Source organism: Lathyrus oleraceus, chromosome 5, assembly GCF_024323335.1.
Source record: "Lathyrus oleraceus cultivar Zhongwan6 chromosome 5, CAAS_Psat_ZW6_1.0, whole genome shotgun sequence".
In the NCBI taxonomy this organism is placed as follows: Eukaryota; Viridiplantae; Streptophyta; class Magnoliopsida; order Fabales; family Fabaceae; genus Lathyrus; species Lathyrus oleraceus.
In genome coordinates, this window is record NC_066583.1 from 495,180,824 (window position 1) to 495,196,706 (window position 15,883).

Sequence of the window (15,883 nt, forward strand, 5' to 3'; positions counted from 1 at the left end):
GGATAAGAAGAAACTTGACTTGGCCATGTTTACACACCAGACGTACACTACTGACACACTATAAAATTTGGTCGGACAAACCGACTTGCTCGAATACTACTATGTAACACCTTACTTCCCGACTCAATAATTAATAAATAAAATATAATTATATCTAAGTAGCATGTCACTTCACAATTGAAGAAGTCAAAATGTTACTTCTTTTAATCAAAAATATAGTCCAAACAACATAATTAAACAAAAGTATGACAACCATAGCCTCAACAAATCATCCATACCAAAAATGGTTCACTAATTACTTTAAATTAAAAGACTCGTAACAAAATAACAAAAAAGAACATGGACTGTTCCCCCATGTTATGTATCAGATCAACTCCACTAGTAGACTCGACCGATAGAAACATGACGTACATCTCTAACTACTTAGGTACTTGATTGTTTGTACTCCGAGGGAGCACAAACACAACAAACACAAAAGAGGTGAGAAATTTTTTCATATAATAAATGTTGTATAATGATTAAGAGAGTCATATTTATACACACAAATCACATTCATTTACAATCACATTCTTACCACAACAAATGCATAAGCACAACATAATTACAATGTAATGAGTCCCGACAATATTACACGATGCATGTGGTACCAATTCTCATCAATGACTTATGATACAAATGTGGTTCCCCCTTTGAAATCCTGAACTCCCCCTTCTGAATTCCAAATAAGTCTTTTGTCCCCCTTTGAAACTATGACTTGTCTCCTTCAATATATCAGCAATGAATTCATGGCATGGTAATAATGCAATTAACATAACAATTATAATAATATTTAGTGATCCATAATCGATCACACAATTGCAACTATGCATAATTCAATCCACCATTTTGGACTACCACCAATATAATCAAACACACCCTCCCAACATTCACAACACATCAAATAATTTGTTAATACGAACCTCGTCCATATTTGTCACATCATACAATTATTTTCCACCTACTACCAACCTCTGATAAAATTGTAAATAATATTTTATCCTTGAAACAAACTTATCTCCCTTTGTTTCAGATACCCAACGCTTCAAACTCCGTCCCAAAATGATTTACGAGTTGAAAGTTATTATCAAAACTGTGCACGAAGGTGTTAAAAGAAAGTTGCAGTTTTTTTGAATTTTCCAGTATGATTTTCATCTTCTCCAACACCAAATTTTCCATGAAATCATCACCAAAACTATTTTATCCCTCAAACAGAGTAATACCACTCTGTTTCTGCTATCCAACGCTTCAAAACCCGTCCTAAAATGATTTACGAGTTGAAAGTTATGATCAAAACCGTGCACAAAGTCGTTACCAATAAGTTGTTGTTTTTCTGAACTTTCTAGCACGATTTTCGTCTTCCTCAAACCCAAAACATCTATGAGATCATCACCAAAAATATTTGATCCCAAAATGAAAGTTATAGCCCTCTGTTTCAGATACCGAACACTTCAATACTCGTCCCATAATGATTTACGAGTTGAAAGTTATGATCAAAACAGTGCAGGAAGACGTTACAAAAAACTTCATCTACTCGAACCCCAAAACATCCATGAAATCATCATAAAAATATTTTATCCTTGAAACAAACTCATAGCCCCTTGTTTCATATACCAACGCTTCAAACCCCGTCATAAAATGATTTACGAGTTGGAAGTTATGTTTAAAACCGTGTACGAACGCATTACCAAAAATTTGTTGTTTTTCTGAAATTTCTAGCATGATTTTCATCTTCTCCAACCCTAAAATGTCCATGGAATCATCACCAAAATTATTTTATGGTTTTAAACTCAATCACAAACATACCAATATCGATCACCACTTATATTCATATACTCACACTAATAAGTTCACAATTTCATACCATACCATCATCAGAATCATCATCCTAAACTCTTATTATACAACAAACATAAAATTCAACAACAACTAAAAATTCATCATCAACAAATATCAATTGCTATAGCCACAACAATTACAATTTATTCCTCACAATCAAGGTCAGAAATTAACAATAATCATAATATGGCATAAGACCAACCTAAGAGGCTAATGACCCCTCACTACCCTCTCATGAATAGACACCCTTATATGAATAGTTTCCCCCTATATTAAAATTTTAAGCTCCAAGCTCTTCTATAATAGTGGTCTTCTTCTTCTTCCTACCATTGCCTCTTGCCATATCTCTCCCTTTTTCAATTCTTTCATGTACGCTCCCCACTCTCTATTCTTTCCTCACATTCTTATAAGTAGCCCAACTAAATCCTTTATTTTTAATTTATTGTTAAATATTATTATTATTATTATTATTATTATTATTATATTAAATCAAACAAAAAAATAAAACACTATATATATAAATCATATCATTAGGCTAACTATCCAATAAAAGAATAATAAAAGCAATATTATATATATAGTATTATTGTTATTTTAAATAAATATTAACTTATTTATTATTACTACTAAATTAATTTTATTAAATCTAATAGTAATACTATTAATCTTTTTGTGTCCAACACCCCCTACTTTTCATTAATTACTATCACACCCTCACTTAAAATTCTAATATTCTAGGGACACTACCCATACCAAAGGTTCTCCTACTACCTCAAACATTCAAAACATATACACTACAATTAAATTATTTTATAGAATTAGATAATTCAAATGAGATGTTACACTTTTGGGGTACTCAATGGTTATTTTGAGAATGATGAGTTTTGAGACTTTTTGAGTTCATTGAGTATTTTGATGAGTTGAAGTTTAGGATAATAACATAACTTTATATTTTTGAGGAGAAATAATTAAAATTGTATTGAAAGTATATTTTGAATATAGTAATCTAGAGAGATTATAGTGAGAAAACAAATGGATTGTAGTGAGACCTGTGATTGACAACCTATAGGTTCAATAGTGGAACCTTTTTTAGATTGTTTTGACATTTTTGATATGATGTTGATGAGTTGCATGCTTGCTTTTATACATGATCATGCATGCATATATTTTGGAGTTAGGTAAGACTTCAGTCCAGTGATGGCCTGGTTTAGAGATGGACTATGTAGGTCTCACATCCAAAGAGGGGTGCAGTTCAGAGAGGAACTCAAAAAAATGGAAAATCAGTAACATACCTCTGATTCCTTAGATTTTAGTACCACATGCATTTTGAGAAGGAGTTTGTGGCATTGGAATTGCATTTTCATTATTATATATTCGATTGTGTTTTGGGTGCGATTGATGTATGTATAAATCATTATTATTATCCTGATGTTGAATTCGTCATTAACATTTGTTAGATGTATTCTCGCCCCCTTTTTGTTGTTGTGATGTTTGTGCTCTTCAGGAGTACATATAATTAGGTACATGAGTAGACGCTTGAGTTAGAGGATGGTGTCGATGCCTCTTTAGCTTTTATTATTGGGTCTTAGAGGAGTCGCTCTGATATGTAGCACTGGAGATGGGATGTCATTCTTTATTTGTATTGTGCTTTCCTTATGTTGGAGTTTTATTGTTGAGACTTATATGTCGAACTTTATGATTTTTGCTGCTTTTTTTCATATGAATATTTTATGGTTGATGTTTTATGTTATGGGGAAGCATGCGCGACACTCTAGTTGTGGAATTTTATTTGAATTATCTTATTAAATATCGAGTCGGGGATTAGAGTGTTACAAGTATTCGTTAAAAGAAAGGAATATGACAGATAATAACACATGTGCTTCAAAGCCAAAAAAGAAGATGACGTAATTAAGGTAACATCTCTAACCTGTAAGAAAATGTTTAAATTAATTGTCAATCTTAGTAAAGAGAATGAGAAAATAGAAATAAGCATAGTAGATTTTAAAGGTTATATTGATTTATTGAAAATAGTAATAAAATTCTTTGAGAAGAAATAACTAATATTAGAAATATATCTTTAAATGCAAGTATTATAATAAGCTTATCCATTTAGAAGCTTTCCATTATTCTAAATTACATGATTTAAGATGGAAAAAGTTAAATTTATCAAGACCTATTAAAACCACTAGCATTCAATAACTCAACAAGATTTGGGTACCAAAGGTGAAAATATAATTTATTTTGTAGGTATGCTTTGTAGCTTCAAGGGCTTAATTGTAAATTAAGAAAGATGTGCAAGGCATAAGTTTGAGGGTTCCAACAGAAGATGGTGTTGATGGTGGTCGTGGAACTCTTTGGAAGTTCTTGTAATAAAAGTTTCTTGACAAATTTATCATTGTTGGAGATGTATGAACCAAGTTTCTTGTCAAGCGACTCTGAAACATAGAAAATCGACAGTGTGATGTCTTTCTCTGCAACTAGAGAGTTCTCAAAGGTTCTTAAGAACTTGAGGTAAAACAATTGATAGAGAATAAAAATTATAAAGTTTTGATTAATCCTATAGTAAGTGGTTATTTATGTGCTTAATAAATTTATCTTATTATTACTAAAATTTTGGTTTAAGATAAATATAAGTTTAAGTAAAGGATGTCAAGCCAAAATGAGAGATTAAGCAAAAGGTGCACAATTGGCAAGACATATGGTGCAAAAAGAAGAAAAACCAAGCCCAAAGGCATTCAAGGCCCAAACGGATCAAAGGCGATTTGAAATCAGCTTTTAATCGATTATCTCTAAAGAGTTAGTCGATTAGGAATTTTTGAAATTCAAAATTCTCACCCTATAATAGATTAACCCTAAAGGCATAGTCGATTAGTTGACCATAGGAATGTCACTTTCATCAATAAACCATCTGAATTAATGGAAATAATTGTTTTTATCAATTATAAGCTCAACTAATAAATTAGGACGAGCTTATATAAGGTAATTCACTCCTCTTCCTCTTCATCTCATCTCATTCTCTCTTCTTCTCTTATTTGCTTCGTTTTTTATCAATCTTTGAAATTTTGGGGCACTACTCGAGTGTGTCAATTTATCATCATTATGGCCCCTAATAAAATGAGAACTAGAAGAAGTTCCTCCGTTCTAGCCCACTTCTCTGAAGACTTCTCATCTCAAGAGCAAGAATATAGGTATAATATGGATTATGCTTCCAGAAAAATTTGGCCATTTACAACTTGGATGTGAGTGTGCTTAAAGACAACGAGTTCTACAAAAATCCAATATGAGATAAAATTGAAAAACACCATCATCAATGTATCATGGGATATGTAACCTAATCTCGTGAATATCTATTTTTCCAACCACAACTATGTAAATGAAATTGTGAGTGTAACATCCGTTAGATGTGTTTTATATGATGTCAAAACTAGGATATTTTAGCGTAAATGTACATTAGACGGTATCCTCTGAATATCTATGTGCATCTTAATATTAGGAAGCATAAAAATATTTGGAAACAATGTGGGAAAGGTCTCATGCATCAAACATGCATGAAAAATCAACTTTTTGTGAAAAAAAGTAGTACAGGTCGACACATAGAACTATATGTTGACCTATGGAATTTTTTTTTGGCTATAGGTCGACACATAGAACTACAGGTCAACCTATGGAAAAAATTTCATGGCTATAGGTCGACACGTGAAATCTATATGTCGATACATATGATGTTGTATTAAAGCTTGTGGCCTCTCTTTCATGTGCCGAGTCTTCAGGTCGACACATAGGGAGCACATACCAGTCATAGGTCGACAGATGACCTTGGACAGGTCGACCTATGCATTCAACAGGTCGACACATAACCTATATAGGTCGAACTATCCAATATTTTTCTTCCAAAATTTATATCTTTCTATCCTCATTTACATTTCCTTTTGCCCTAAATCACCCATGCATATAAATACTCCATACATGCACCATTCTCTAGTAAGGTTTCTAGAGTGAGTAAAACCTACATGAGTCTAGGATTTCAAAGCATCTTATCATATTCAATTCAATTTATGCATACTGATCGGTAAAATAGAAAGTGTACTATTTGCACCAATGTAGTAATAAAAAGGGAGTTATCCCGAGTATCTGTCTCGAGGACTGCATAGAAAGTATCAATTTTTATAATAATTCAATTGAAGAAAAGTTCATATGGGGTTTGATGATTGTTTTCACTATTGATAAGGAATAAAAATACAAAGCGTATAAATCTTTTTTAATCGATATGAAAAAGAAATCTAAGGCCAGGTGTATGAATTGCTGTGTATTCCACTTTTTCCATATCATATAACATCGGATCTATTATATGTCAAAACAGTTTCTCCAGAGTAGTTTTCTCTAATTCCTTAGCCAAAACCATTTAATTGGCAATTTCACTCTTAATTCCTTAGTCATTCAAATTGCTATTAAGAAATACTTATTTTATCAAGAATTTACGGTAACCACAGTTTGATCCTCATTCCTAAGTGATTAAACGCTGGTTTTATTATACAACACAAGATAAGGCGGTTTGTCCGACCTAAGCCTTAACCAGAGATCAGAATTTCATTTGTCCGATAAAATTAAGCATTAAGCCCGTTGTATAATAATTTGAATTACGAAAACATCAATGATTATAAGAACATGATAAAATATTCATACAGTACCAATTCAGGGACACCCCCTAGCATTGGGGGGTTTAGCCTCTCATAATATTCAAAGACAAAAGATTACAAATTAAAGACATTACAAGTTATTGTTGATGAAAGTTGATCTTCAATTTCTTCTGATCTTGAAGATCTCTTCTCTTCTCCACACCTTGCAAGGTTGCTTCCTCCTTTCGTATCTTTTCTTTTCACGATCCAAAAGTCCCTTTCTCAGTGCTTCAAATCCAACTAAATAGTTTCCAAACAACTAAAAATAATGCCAAATGCCCAAAATGCCCTCCGGATGTCCACAGGAGTTAAAATAAGAAAAATCAGAATTTTGAGCGAAATGGCCAACACGGGCCGTGTCAGGTGACACTGCTGCCCATGTTGGCTCCTCTGTAGGTTCACAAGGCACGCCATGCTGACACGGGCCGTGTCAGGTGACACAGGCACCCGTGTCAGCCCACTGTTTTATTGGGTTTCTGAAGTCTGTTTTGCACATGCTGACTTGGGCCGTGTCAGGTGACACGGGCACCCATGTCAGCCCCCATGTTTTTTCTGTTTTTCGCTTTTCCTTAAGTCTCTAACCTCCCTTCTCCCGGTACACACTTTCGGACTTTTAATCTAGCCTGGAAACCAACATTCTACACAGAAATGCATAAAATGCGACAAAATGCGAAAAACTACTATTGAAACATAAAACAAATGGAAATTCATACAATGCTGTAAACTGAAGAAATCACTAAAGTAAAACATAAAAGTTACCGATTCATGAAGATTCCATGCTGGATAGATGATGAAAACTGAGTGTAAATGGTGGCCGATCACAACCCCAAACTTATCTCATTGCTTGTCCTCAAGTGATGCAAGAGACCAAGTGGAGGTCAACCATGGATTCTATTCTTTCCTCAACACAGCTGATGTTATTCGCAACTTGGTTTTCTCCTTCTCGATTAAGTTTATGTTTCACCTATTCGACATTTTCACTGCCTTATCATTTCAGAGAGTTCTTTTACCTGCAAGCTTTTTCACACTACTCACCAAATATCTCGAGGTTAAGGTGTTTAGCACTCACTAAACCAAGGTATGCAATATCAACTCTTACTTTTGAATAGATTCTACGTCAACTGCACAAACACAATTCACACACTTTAAGAGGTCTTCAGGGTTGTAACATGGCTTAGGTACGGTGGGAGAGTAGACAACAAAATGGATTACAAAAGGTTTTACATCTCAACATTCATGTTTTTGTTTTTCTTTGTGCAAGAATTTAATTTTTGGGGTGTCGTCAAATCTTAACTCTTTTTCCACTCAAAATCATTTTAATGCATGAGTATATTTCTAAGGCAAGTGCTTATTTTTTTTTCATTTTTTTTCTCTTTTTTTCGGTAGAAGCGGATGTTTCTACACACTTTTTCTCTTTTTTTTTTTCTTTCTTTTCCTTGCACTTGCCATTTTTCAACAACATTTTTAATCTACGGGTGCATACCCCAAACTTATCTTTTTGCACAAGTTTTACATTACACAGTCATGCCGAGCTAGGATAGGGAGTGTATGGCTAAGGGTTAACATGATGGTTTACACAATCAAAGGGTTACAGGCTCAAAGGGGTTAACAACGGATGAAAACAACATTATGGGTGGCTAGAAAGGCTCAAAGGTTGAAAACAAACAACGTGCCTCAGTGTGTGTTTTTGTATTGTGCTATATCAGTAGAACTTACGCAAAATTAGAGAGATAAAGTCATACCTGAATGCGCTCTTTTTGTGTTTGGTTAAGCTAACATCTCACCATGTTGGGTAAGCTTGCAGACTTCAAACATTCTTTATGATAGACAACTTCTTTATCAGCTTGGGCTTACCTTCTTCTTTTTGGGTCTAGATTTCCAAGTTGCGTCCAACTTTTTGTTTCTCAGTTGCGTCACCTTCCAGGTTGCCTCGGGAGAAAGTCCGGGATTGGGTCTTTTACTCACTGTCCACTAGCCTCTCATTTCTCCAACATCATCTACTTTCATCTGTAACTTACAAAAATAAAAACAACCATACAACGACGAACACAATAACACACAAACAAAATAAAAATGAAATTTAAAGCAATTCAATTAAAAACCTCCCCACACTTGAACCAAACATTGTCCGCAATGTTTAAAGTTAGGATATGAGGAGCACTTACAGCGATTACTGAGGAGGTGGTGGCGGGTATGGATAATGCAACATCATACGTTGCATCATTGCGTTCATCTCGTCCAAAACCGTCCCTTGACGGTGTTGTTCAGCTCCAAACCTGGTGAGCTCTTCACCTTTCCTGGATTGCTCTGTGCGAAGGTGGCCAATCTCATCCTGGATCCAACCTCTTGATTTGATGGCATGGAGTATGATCCGGAGGCTTGAGTTGGTTCTGGCGGTTATTGGTAAAAAGGTTCCTCGGTTCTCGGTGCACCTTCCATCGGGTCATCTGCAGTAAAAGAGTCAAACAAATCTTTGTCCCCCTCTTCCGGTTCGGGACAGTCATAAAGCCAGTTGGCTCTGTTAGTGATACTGATAAAATCGTAAGCAGGTAAATCAAGAACATGTACTTTTTGGCACAAAAGAGAATAGTAGTCTTGTTTTACCATGATCATGCCTTACTGGATCAAGGCTGCCATGTCCAGTTTGCTTTTACCTGGCACCTGGGGGTAGTCAACTAGAGCAGCACCAAATCCGAAGTGGTCGACAATCCGAGTAATTATGTCGCCAACAGAAATGTCGCCTGAAGTAGTGCAACCAACTCTCCCTAAGTAGTCGACTACTAAGGCTGCTACATTGATCGGAGCCTAGGATGTCATACTGTATAGGAAGAACAGCTCCCTTTGTGTGGCAACACCTGTGCTGTCTCCGCGACCAAAAATGGTGTATGCCAATGCCTTTTGTGCATACCTGAAAATGGGTTATGGATACCCGATGCCTTTTCCCCTTTGGAAAAATATTTATTATTACCTGTTATGGCGGTCCAAAATTCCGCCGGGACAAATGTATCGGGCACTGCTCCAGGGCCTATGATTGGGAGTTTTAAGATCCTCCCTAACTCCTCCACAGTCAGTTCCAAATCAGTATTGAATAAACGAAAGTGCAACGTACCGTAATATTTTTTTTCCGTTCCGTTCCACCTGTTTTTCAGCTTAAAGTTGATGGTGCTAAGAAATTCCAGCGTAATTCACACAAAAGTAGGCGCTTCCAGCTGCATAAATTCTAGCATCCCTAGGGTGTGGAACATGCGGTGTACTTCCGCTTGCAATCCCAGTTCCTGCAGTGTGCTATTGCACATATATCTCGTAGTGGTTAGTTTCTTTTTTAAATGAACCGCATACCTTTTCTGATGCTCCAGCCTCTCGAACACAATGTCGTGCTCGTTCGGGGTTCTCCTCGCTCTTTGTCGGGGACAAGATGATTCCGCCATATTTTTGCTTTTTTCGACTCGGCGAGACATATTGTACCTGCACATAGTAAAAAGACACAAGAATGTGAAAAAAAAGAGATTAAGTGAAAAATATTACCGCAGGAGTGTTGAGAGTAAAGAATGGTGAACTTTTTGAGAAGATGGATGGAGAATCGACCGAGATTGGTGGTGAAAAGAGGTAGCTTTTGAGTGAAACGTATGAAGGTATTGAGTCGTATTTGAGAGATAGAAGGTGGAGATGAAGAAGTATGAAGGCAATGTGTGAAATGAGGAAAGAATTGGTGATTAGGGGTATTTATAGGGTGATTTTCGGAGGTGGGACCCTCCTCCAATAGTAAAAAATGCATGGTGAAAAGTGCCAAACGACTATTTTTTTCAAAAAAAAATCACTACTGCGTGAGCTGACACGGGCGGCCGTGTCAGTGCAACACGCCCTCCTAACACGGGCCGTGTCATTCCCAGAAGCGCTTAAAAATAGTTTTTTTTTGTCAAGGGATGACACGGGTCGTGCCACCTGACACTGGCGGTCGTGTCAGGCCCTTGGAAATCCAAATTTTCACTCCACAATCCTCTTCCTGACACGGGCTGTGTCAGCTGACACGGGTGCCCGTGTCAGGCCCCTGTTTTCACATTTTTCTTGATTTCTTTTTCTTGTGCTGTTCACAGCTTTAGCTTCCGAATTTTTAGAGATTCGCTGCGACTGCTACCTTTATCTCCTCTATGAAACACTGCTTACGCCTGCAAGTAGAGAACACACTACCAAACAAAGAAAATGATTATATACAAAAGCGGGGGTTGCCTCCCACGTAGCGCTTCGTTTAACGTTGCTTGGCTCGACGGTTGTGCATCTTATCAGACAAGATGAACAACATCAATTTGGCCCACAGCTTGCCCCACATTGTACGACTTCAATCTCTGGCCATTCACTTTAAAAATATCTTCATTGGAAGGGTTTTTTATTTCAACTGCTCCATGGGGATATACTTTATGCACCACAAACGGACCTGACCATTTCGATCTCAATTTTCCAGAGAACAACTTCATTCTTGAATTGAATAGTAGTACCTTTCGTCCTTCCCAGAACTCCTTCCTTTGGATTCTTCTGTCATGCCATTTCTTTGTTTGATATTTGTAGATCTTCGCATTTTCATATGCCATGTTCCTGAATTCTTCCAATTCGTGGAGTTGAAGGATTCGGGATTCTCCTGCTTTCTCAAGATTCAAGTTAATGAATTTGGAAGCCCACAAGGTTTTGTGTTCCAGTTCCAAGGGTAGATGATAGGCCTTACCATATACCAATTGATATGGGGACATACCAATCGGTGTTTTAAAAGCAGTGCGATATGCCCACAGTGCATCATCAAGCTTACTCACCCAATCCTTGCGAGAGGCATTAACCGTCTTTCCTAGGATTTATTTCAGCTGCCGATTCGACACTTCAACTTGACCACTTGTTTGCGGGTGGTATGAAATGGCTATCCGGTGTTTCACATTGTATTTCAAGAGTAGCTTCTCCATTAGGTGATTTAAGAAGTGAGTTCCTTCATCACTAATAAGAGCTCTTGGCACTCCAAACCTGACGAATATGTTTTCTTTCAAAAACTTGACCACCATTTTTGCATCATTTGCAGGTAGCGTGACTGCTTTTACCCACTTGGATACATAATCCACCGCCACCAAAATGTAGTTCTTTCCAAATGACGGTGGAAACGGACCCATAAAGTCAATACCCCACACATCAAAGAGTTCAACTTCCAGCATGGGATTTTGTGGCATCTGATTTCTTTTCGAAATATTTCCCATCTTTTGGCATTTATCGCACTCTTTAATCATTTGTTGAGCATCTTTGAATAGTGTCGGCCAGTATAAACCTGATTGGAGGACTTTGGCAACAGTTCTATCACCACTAAAGTGTCCACCATAGTCTGAATCGTGACAAGCTTTCAGCACATCCCTCTGTTCTTCTTCTGGAACACATCTTCGGACCAAACCGTCTATTCCCTTCTTGTACAAGAAGGGATCCTCCCACAAATAGAACCTGCAATCATGAACAAACTTTTTCTTACGGTTAGAGTCAAAATCATTCGGGATCACCCCGCCCACTAGATAGTATGCATAGTCTGCGAACCAAGGCATCCCAATAACAGCAAGGATGTGTTCATCAGCAAACTCATCCTTTATTGGGCGCTTTTCCTCATTCTCTTCTATTGGGCACATCCGAGAAAGGTGATCTGTTATAGTGTTTTCGCACCCTCTCTTGTCCCGAATCTCCACATCAAACTCTTGGAGGAGCAGGATCCACCGCAACAGTCTTGGCTTCGAGTCCTGTTTAGCAAACAAATACTTCAAAGCAGCATGGTCAGTATAAACAATGACTCTAGAACCCAACAGATATTGCCTGAACTTGTCAAAGGCATAGACTACAGCTAGTAACTCCTTTTTGGTAGTTGCATAATTCATTTGTGCAGGGTTCAACACATGACTAGCATAGTAGATAACGTGCAGAAGCTTATCCCTTTGTTGCCCAAGCACTGCTCCCACTGCGATGTCACTTGCATCACACATAATCTCAAAGGGTAGAGACCAGTCAGGAGCAATGACAATAGGTGTTGTCACTAATTTATTTTTTATTGTTTCAAAAGCAATGGCACAGTCTTTATCAAAAATGAAAGCCTTGTCCTTAACCAATAGGGTGGTTAAGGGTTTAGCGATCTTTGAGAAATCTCTTATGAACCTACGGTAGAAACTTGCATGTCCTAAGAAGCTTCTTATACCTTTTTCATTCACAGGAGGTGGCAGCTTTTCGATTACCTCAATCTTGGCTTGGTCCACTTCTATCCCTTTGTGAGAGATTTGGTGACCTAAGACTATTCCTTCTTGAACCATGAAGTGACATTTCTCCCAATTGAGGATCAGATTGGTCTGTTGGCATCTTTCTAAAACAAGGGAAAGGTTAGTTAAACAACTATCAAAATAAAAACCAAATACCGAAAAGTCATCCATGAACACCTCCATATGCTTTTCGAGCATGTCCGCAAAAATGGAGGTCATGCATCTTTGGAAGGTGGCTGGAGCATTACATAACCCGAATGACATTCTTCTGTATGCGAAGATAGCATAGGGGTACGTAAAAGTTGTGTTTTCTTGATCTTTCGGTGCAACAGCCATCTGGTTGTATCCAGAGTATCCATCAAGGAAACAATAGTACTCATGACCTGCCAACCTTTCCAACATCTGATCAATGAATGGTAGCGGAAAATGGTCCTTTCTGGTTGCCAAATTCAACCTCCGGTAATCGATGCACACACGCCAACCCGTGACTGTCCTAGTAGGGAGTAACTCATTTTTTTCATTCCTTATAACTGTAGTTCCTCCTTTCTTCGGGACCACATGCACCAGACTCGCCCAAGAGCTATCGGAAATGGGATAAATCAACCCGACGTCTAACAGTTTAACAATCTCTTTCCTGACCACTTCCTTCATCACGGGATTTAGTCTTCTTTGTGATTGCACCACCGGTTTGTGACCATCCTCCATGAGAATTTTATGCATGCACACTGTAGGGCTAATTCCCTTCAGGTCTTCTATTGCCCATCCCATGGCACTTTTGTGTTTCTTCAAAACCTTGACAAGCTTGTCTTCTTGAGAAACCTCTAAATGAGAGCTTATAATAGCCGGGAATTTCTTTTCGAGATCTAGAAAAACATACTTGAGATTGTCAGGTAACTGTTTCAGCTTAGCCACTTGCTTGGTCTCATCTTTCTTTTCTTCAACTTGAGGTTCCCTTAAGTTTTCCCATCAGAGTGATCGGGATCCCTTAACGGGTTGTTTTGTTGCCATCAGAGTTAACACTTCCATCTCCTTGTCACCCACTTCTTGAGTGTCTTCAAAAATTGAGAGACTTGGGACTTTCTCCAAGGGTAATTTTTGTTCCCCTAGGTGATTTTCTTGCAGAACCATTTGATCAATAACCTCTATGTGTTGGCTGGTGGCCACATCATCTTTGTATTCCATGGTGTTGCGCACATTAATTTTTAACTCTTCATCATAAACCTTTAGAGTCATGGTGCCTTCTTCTATATCTATCAAACACCTCCCGGTTTCCAAAAAAGGTCTACCAAGAATGAGCGGTATCTCTTCATCTTTCGGCATTTCTAAGATCACAAAGTCTACCGGAAAGACAAACTTATCAATCTTCACAAGAACATCTTCCACCACTCCATAAGGTCTCTTCACAGAGTGGTCAGCAAATTAAAGTGTCATTCGGGTATCCTGTACTTTTCCAATCCCCAACCTCTTGTAAATGGATAAAGGCATGAGGCTCACACTTGCCCCCAAGTCTATACGGGCCTTCTTGAAAGATCTATCCCCGATAGTGCAAGGGATAGTTACCGAACGTCGATCTTTTTTCTTTACCGGGATCCTCATACCCTGCAAAATAGCACTGCAAGTTTCGGTTAGTACCATAGAGTCAGTGTCAGTGCTCCTCTTTTTTGAAATAATGTCTTTCATGAATTTAGCATAAGAGGGCATTTGCTCAAGTGCCTCCAAGAACGGAATGTTGATTTCAAGCTTTTTGAACATCTCCAAGAACTTTTCAAAGTTCTTATCATGTTTCTCTTTCTTCTTATTTATTGTTGGGAACGGGAGTTTGACAACCAGTTTTGATTCACTAATTTTTTCTTTAGCCACCGGTTCAGGTACTGTCACCTCTTCACTAACAACTTCATTCTCTTTTATCTCCAAATCAACTTCAAGCAATTAGTCTTCTTGTTCATCATCTTTTTCAGGGACTTCTTTTGCCTTACCACTCCTTGTGGTAACAACACTCACATTATTATGCTCTCTTGGATTCGTAACTGTAGCACTCGGTAATGCACCTGGTGTTTGCGAACCCGCAAGTTGTTGAGCAATCTGACTCATTTGCACTTCCAAATTTTTTATTGAAGCACCAGTGTTTCTCAGATTACTTCTAGTCTCCTCTTGAAATTAAGAACTTTGAGCTGCCATTTTTTCAATGGCAAATTCCCAATCTGCTTTTCTTGGAACCTGTTGTTGGAATTGTTGTTGAGATGGATGAAACTGCTGCTGCTGGTAAGGTTGTTGTTGTTGTTGACGGTACTGCTGTTGTGGTTGACTTTGATACTGGGTGGGCGCTTGCTTCTGAGCATTTCCTTGCTTGTCCTTCCAGGAAAAATTTGGATGATTTTTCCATCCAGGATTATATGTATTGGAGTAAGGATTATTCTGCTTCAGAAAATTAATCTCTTCTACCTGTTGAGCAGTTGCCACACAATGCATGGCGAAGTGAGGGCCTCCACAAATTTCATACCTAACAGCTTGAATAGGTTGGACCGGTTGCACTTGTGCCACCGTTTGAGTGTCAAGATTCATTTTCTTGAGTCTTCTCTCTACTTTAGTTGTTATTTGATCTTCCATCTTCATAACTTGATTTTCCAATTTGAGATCAATGATACCTTCAGGTTGACTTACACTGCGGTCATAGAGTTCTAGATGCTCATTTGCAACAATGGCTTCAATGATTTTCTTTATTCTAGTGGTTGTTGTAAAGTTTGTTGAGCCACCGACAGTTGTGTCTATGAGTTGCTTAGTCTTCATTCTAAGTCCATTCACAAAATTTTGCATCTGTTCAGTTGCATCCATGTTATGAGTAGAACAGAAAACCAACAACCGCTTGAACCGCTTGTAAGCGTCTCCGAGTGACTCTCCTTCCTTCTGTTTAAAGTTAACAATATCATATCTCTTACGGATATACACAGAAGCAGGGAAGTACTCATTCAAGAATTTTGTCTCCATTTGTTGCCAAGTTGTTATGCTTCCCGCAGGTAAAGAGTAAAACCACTCTTCGGCATCTTCCGACAGTGTAAACGGGAACATAACCAA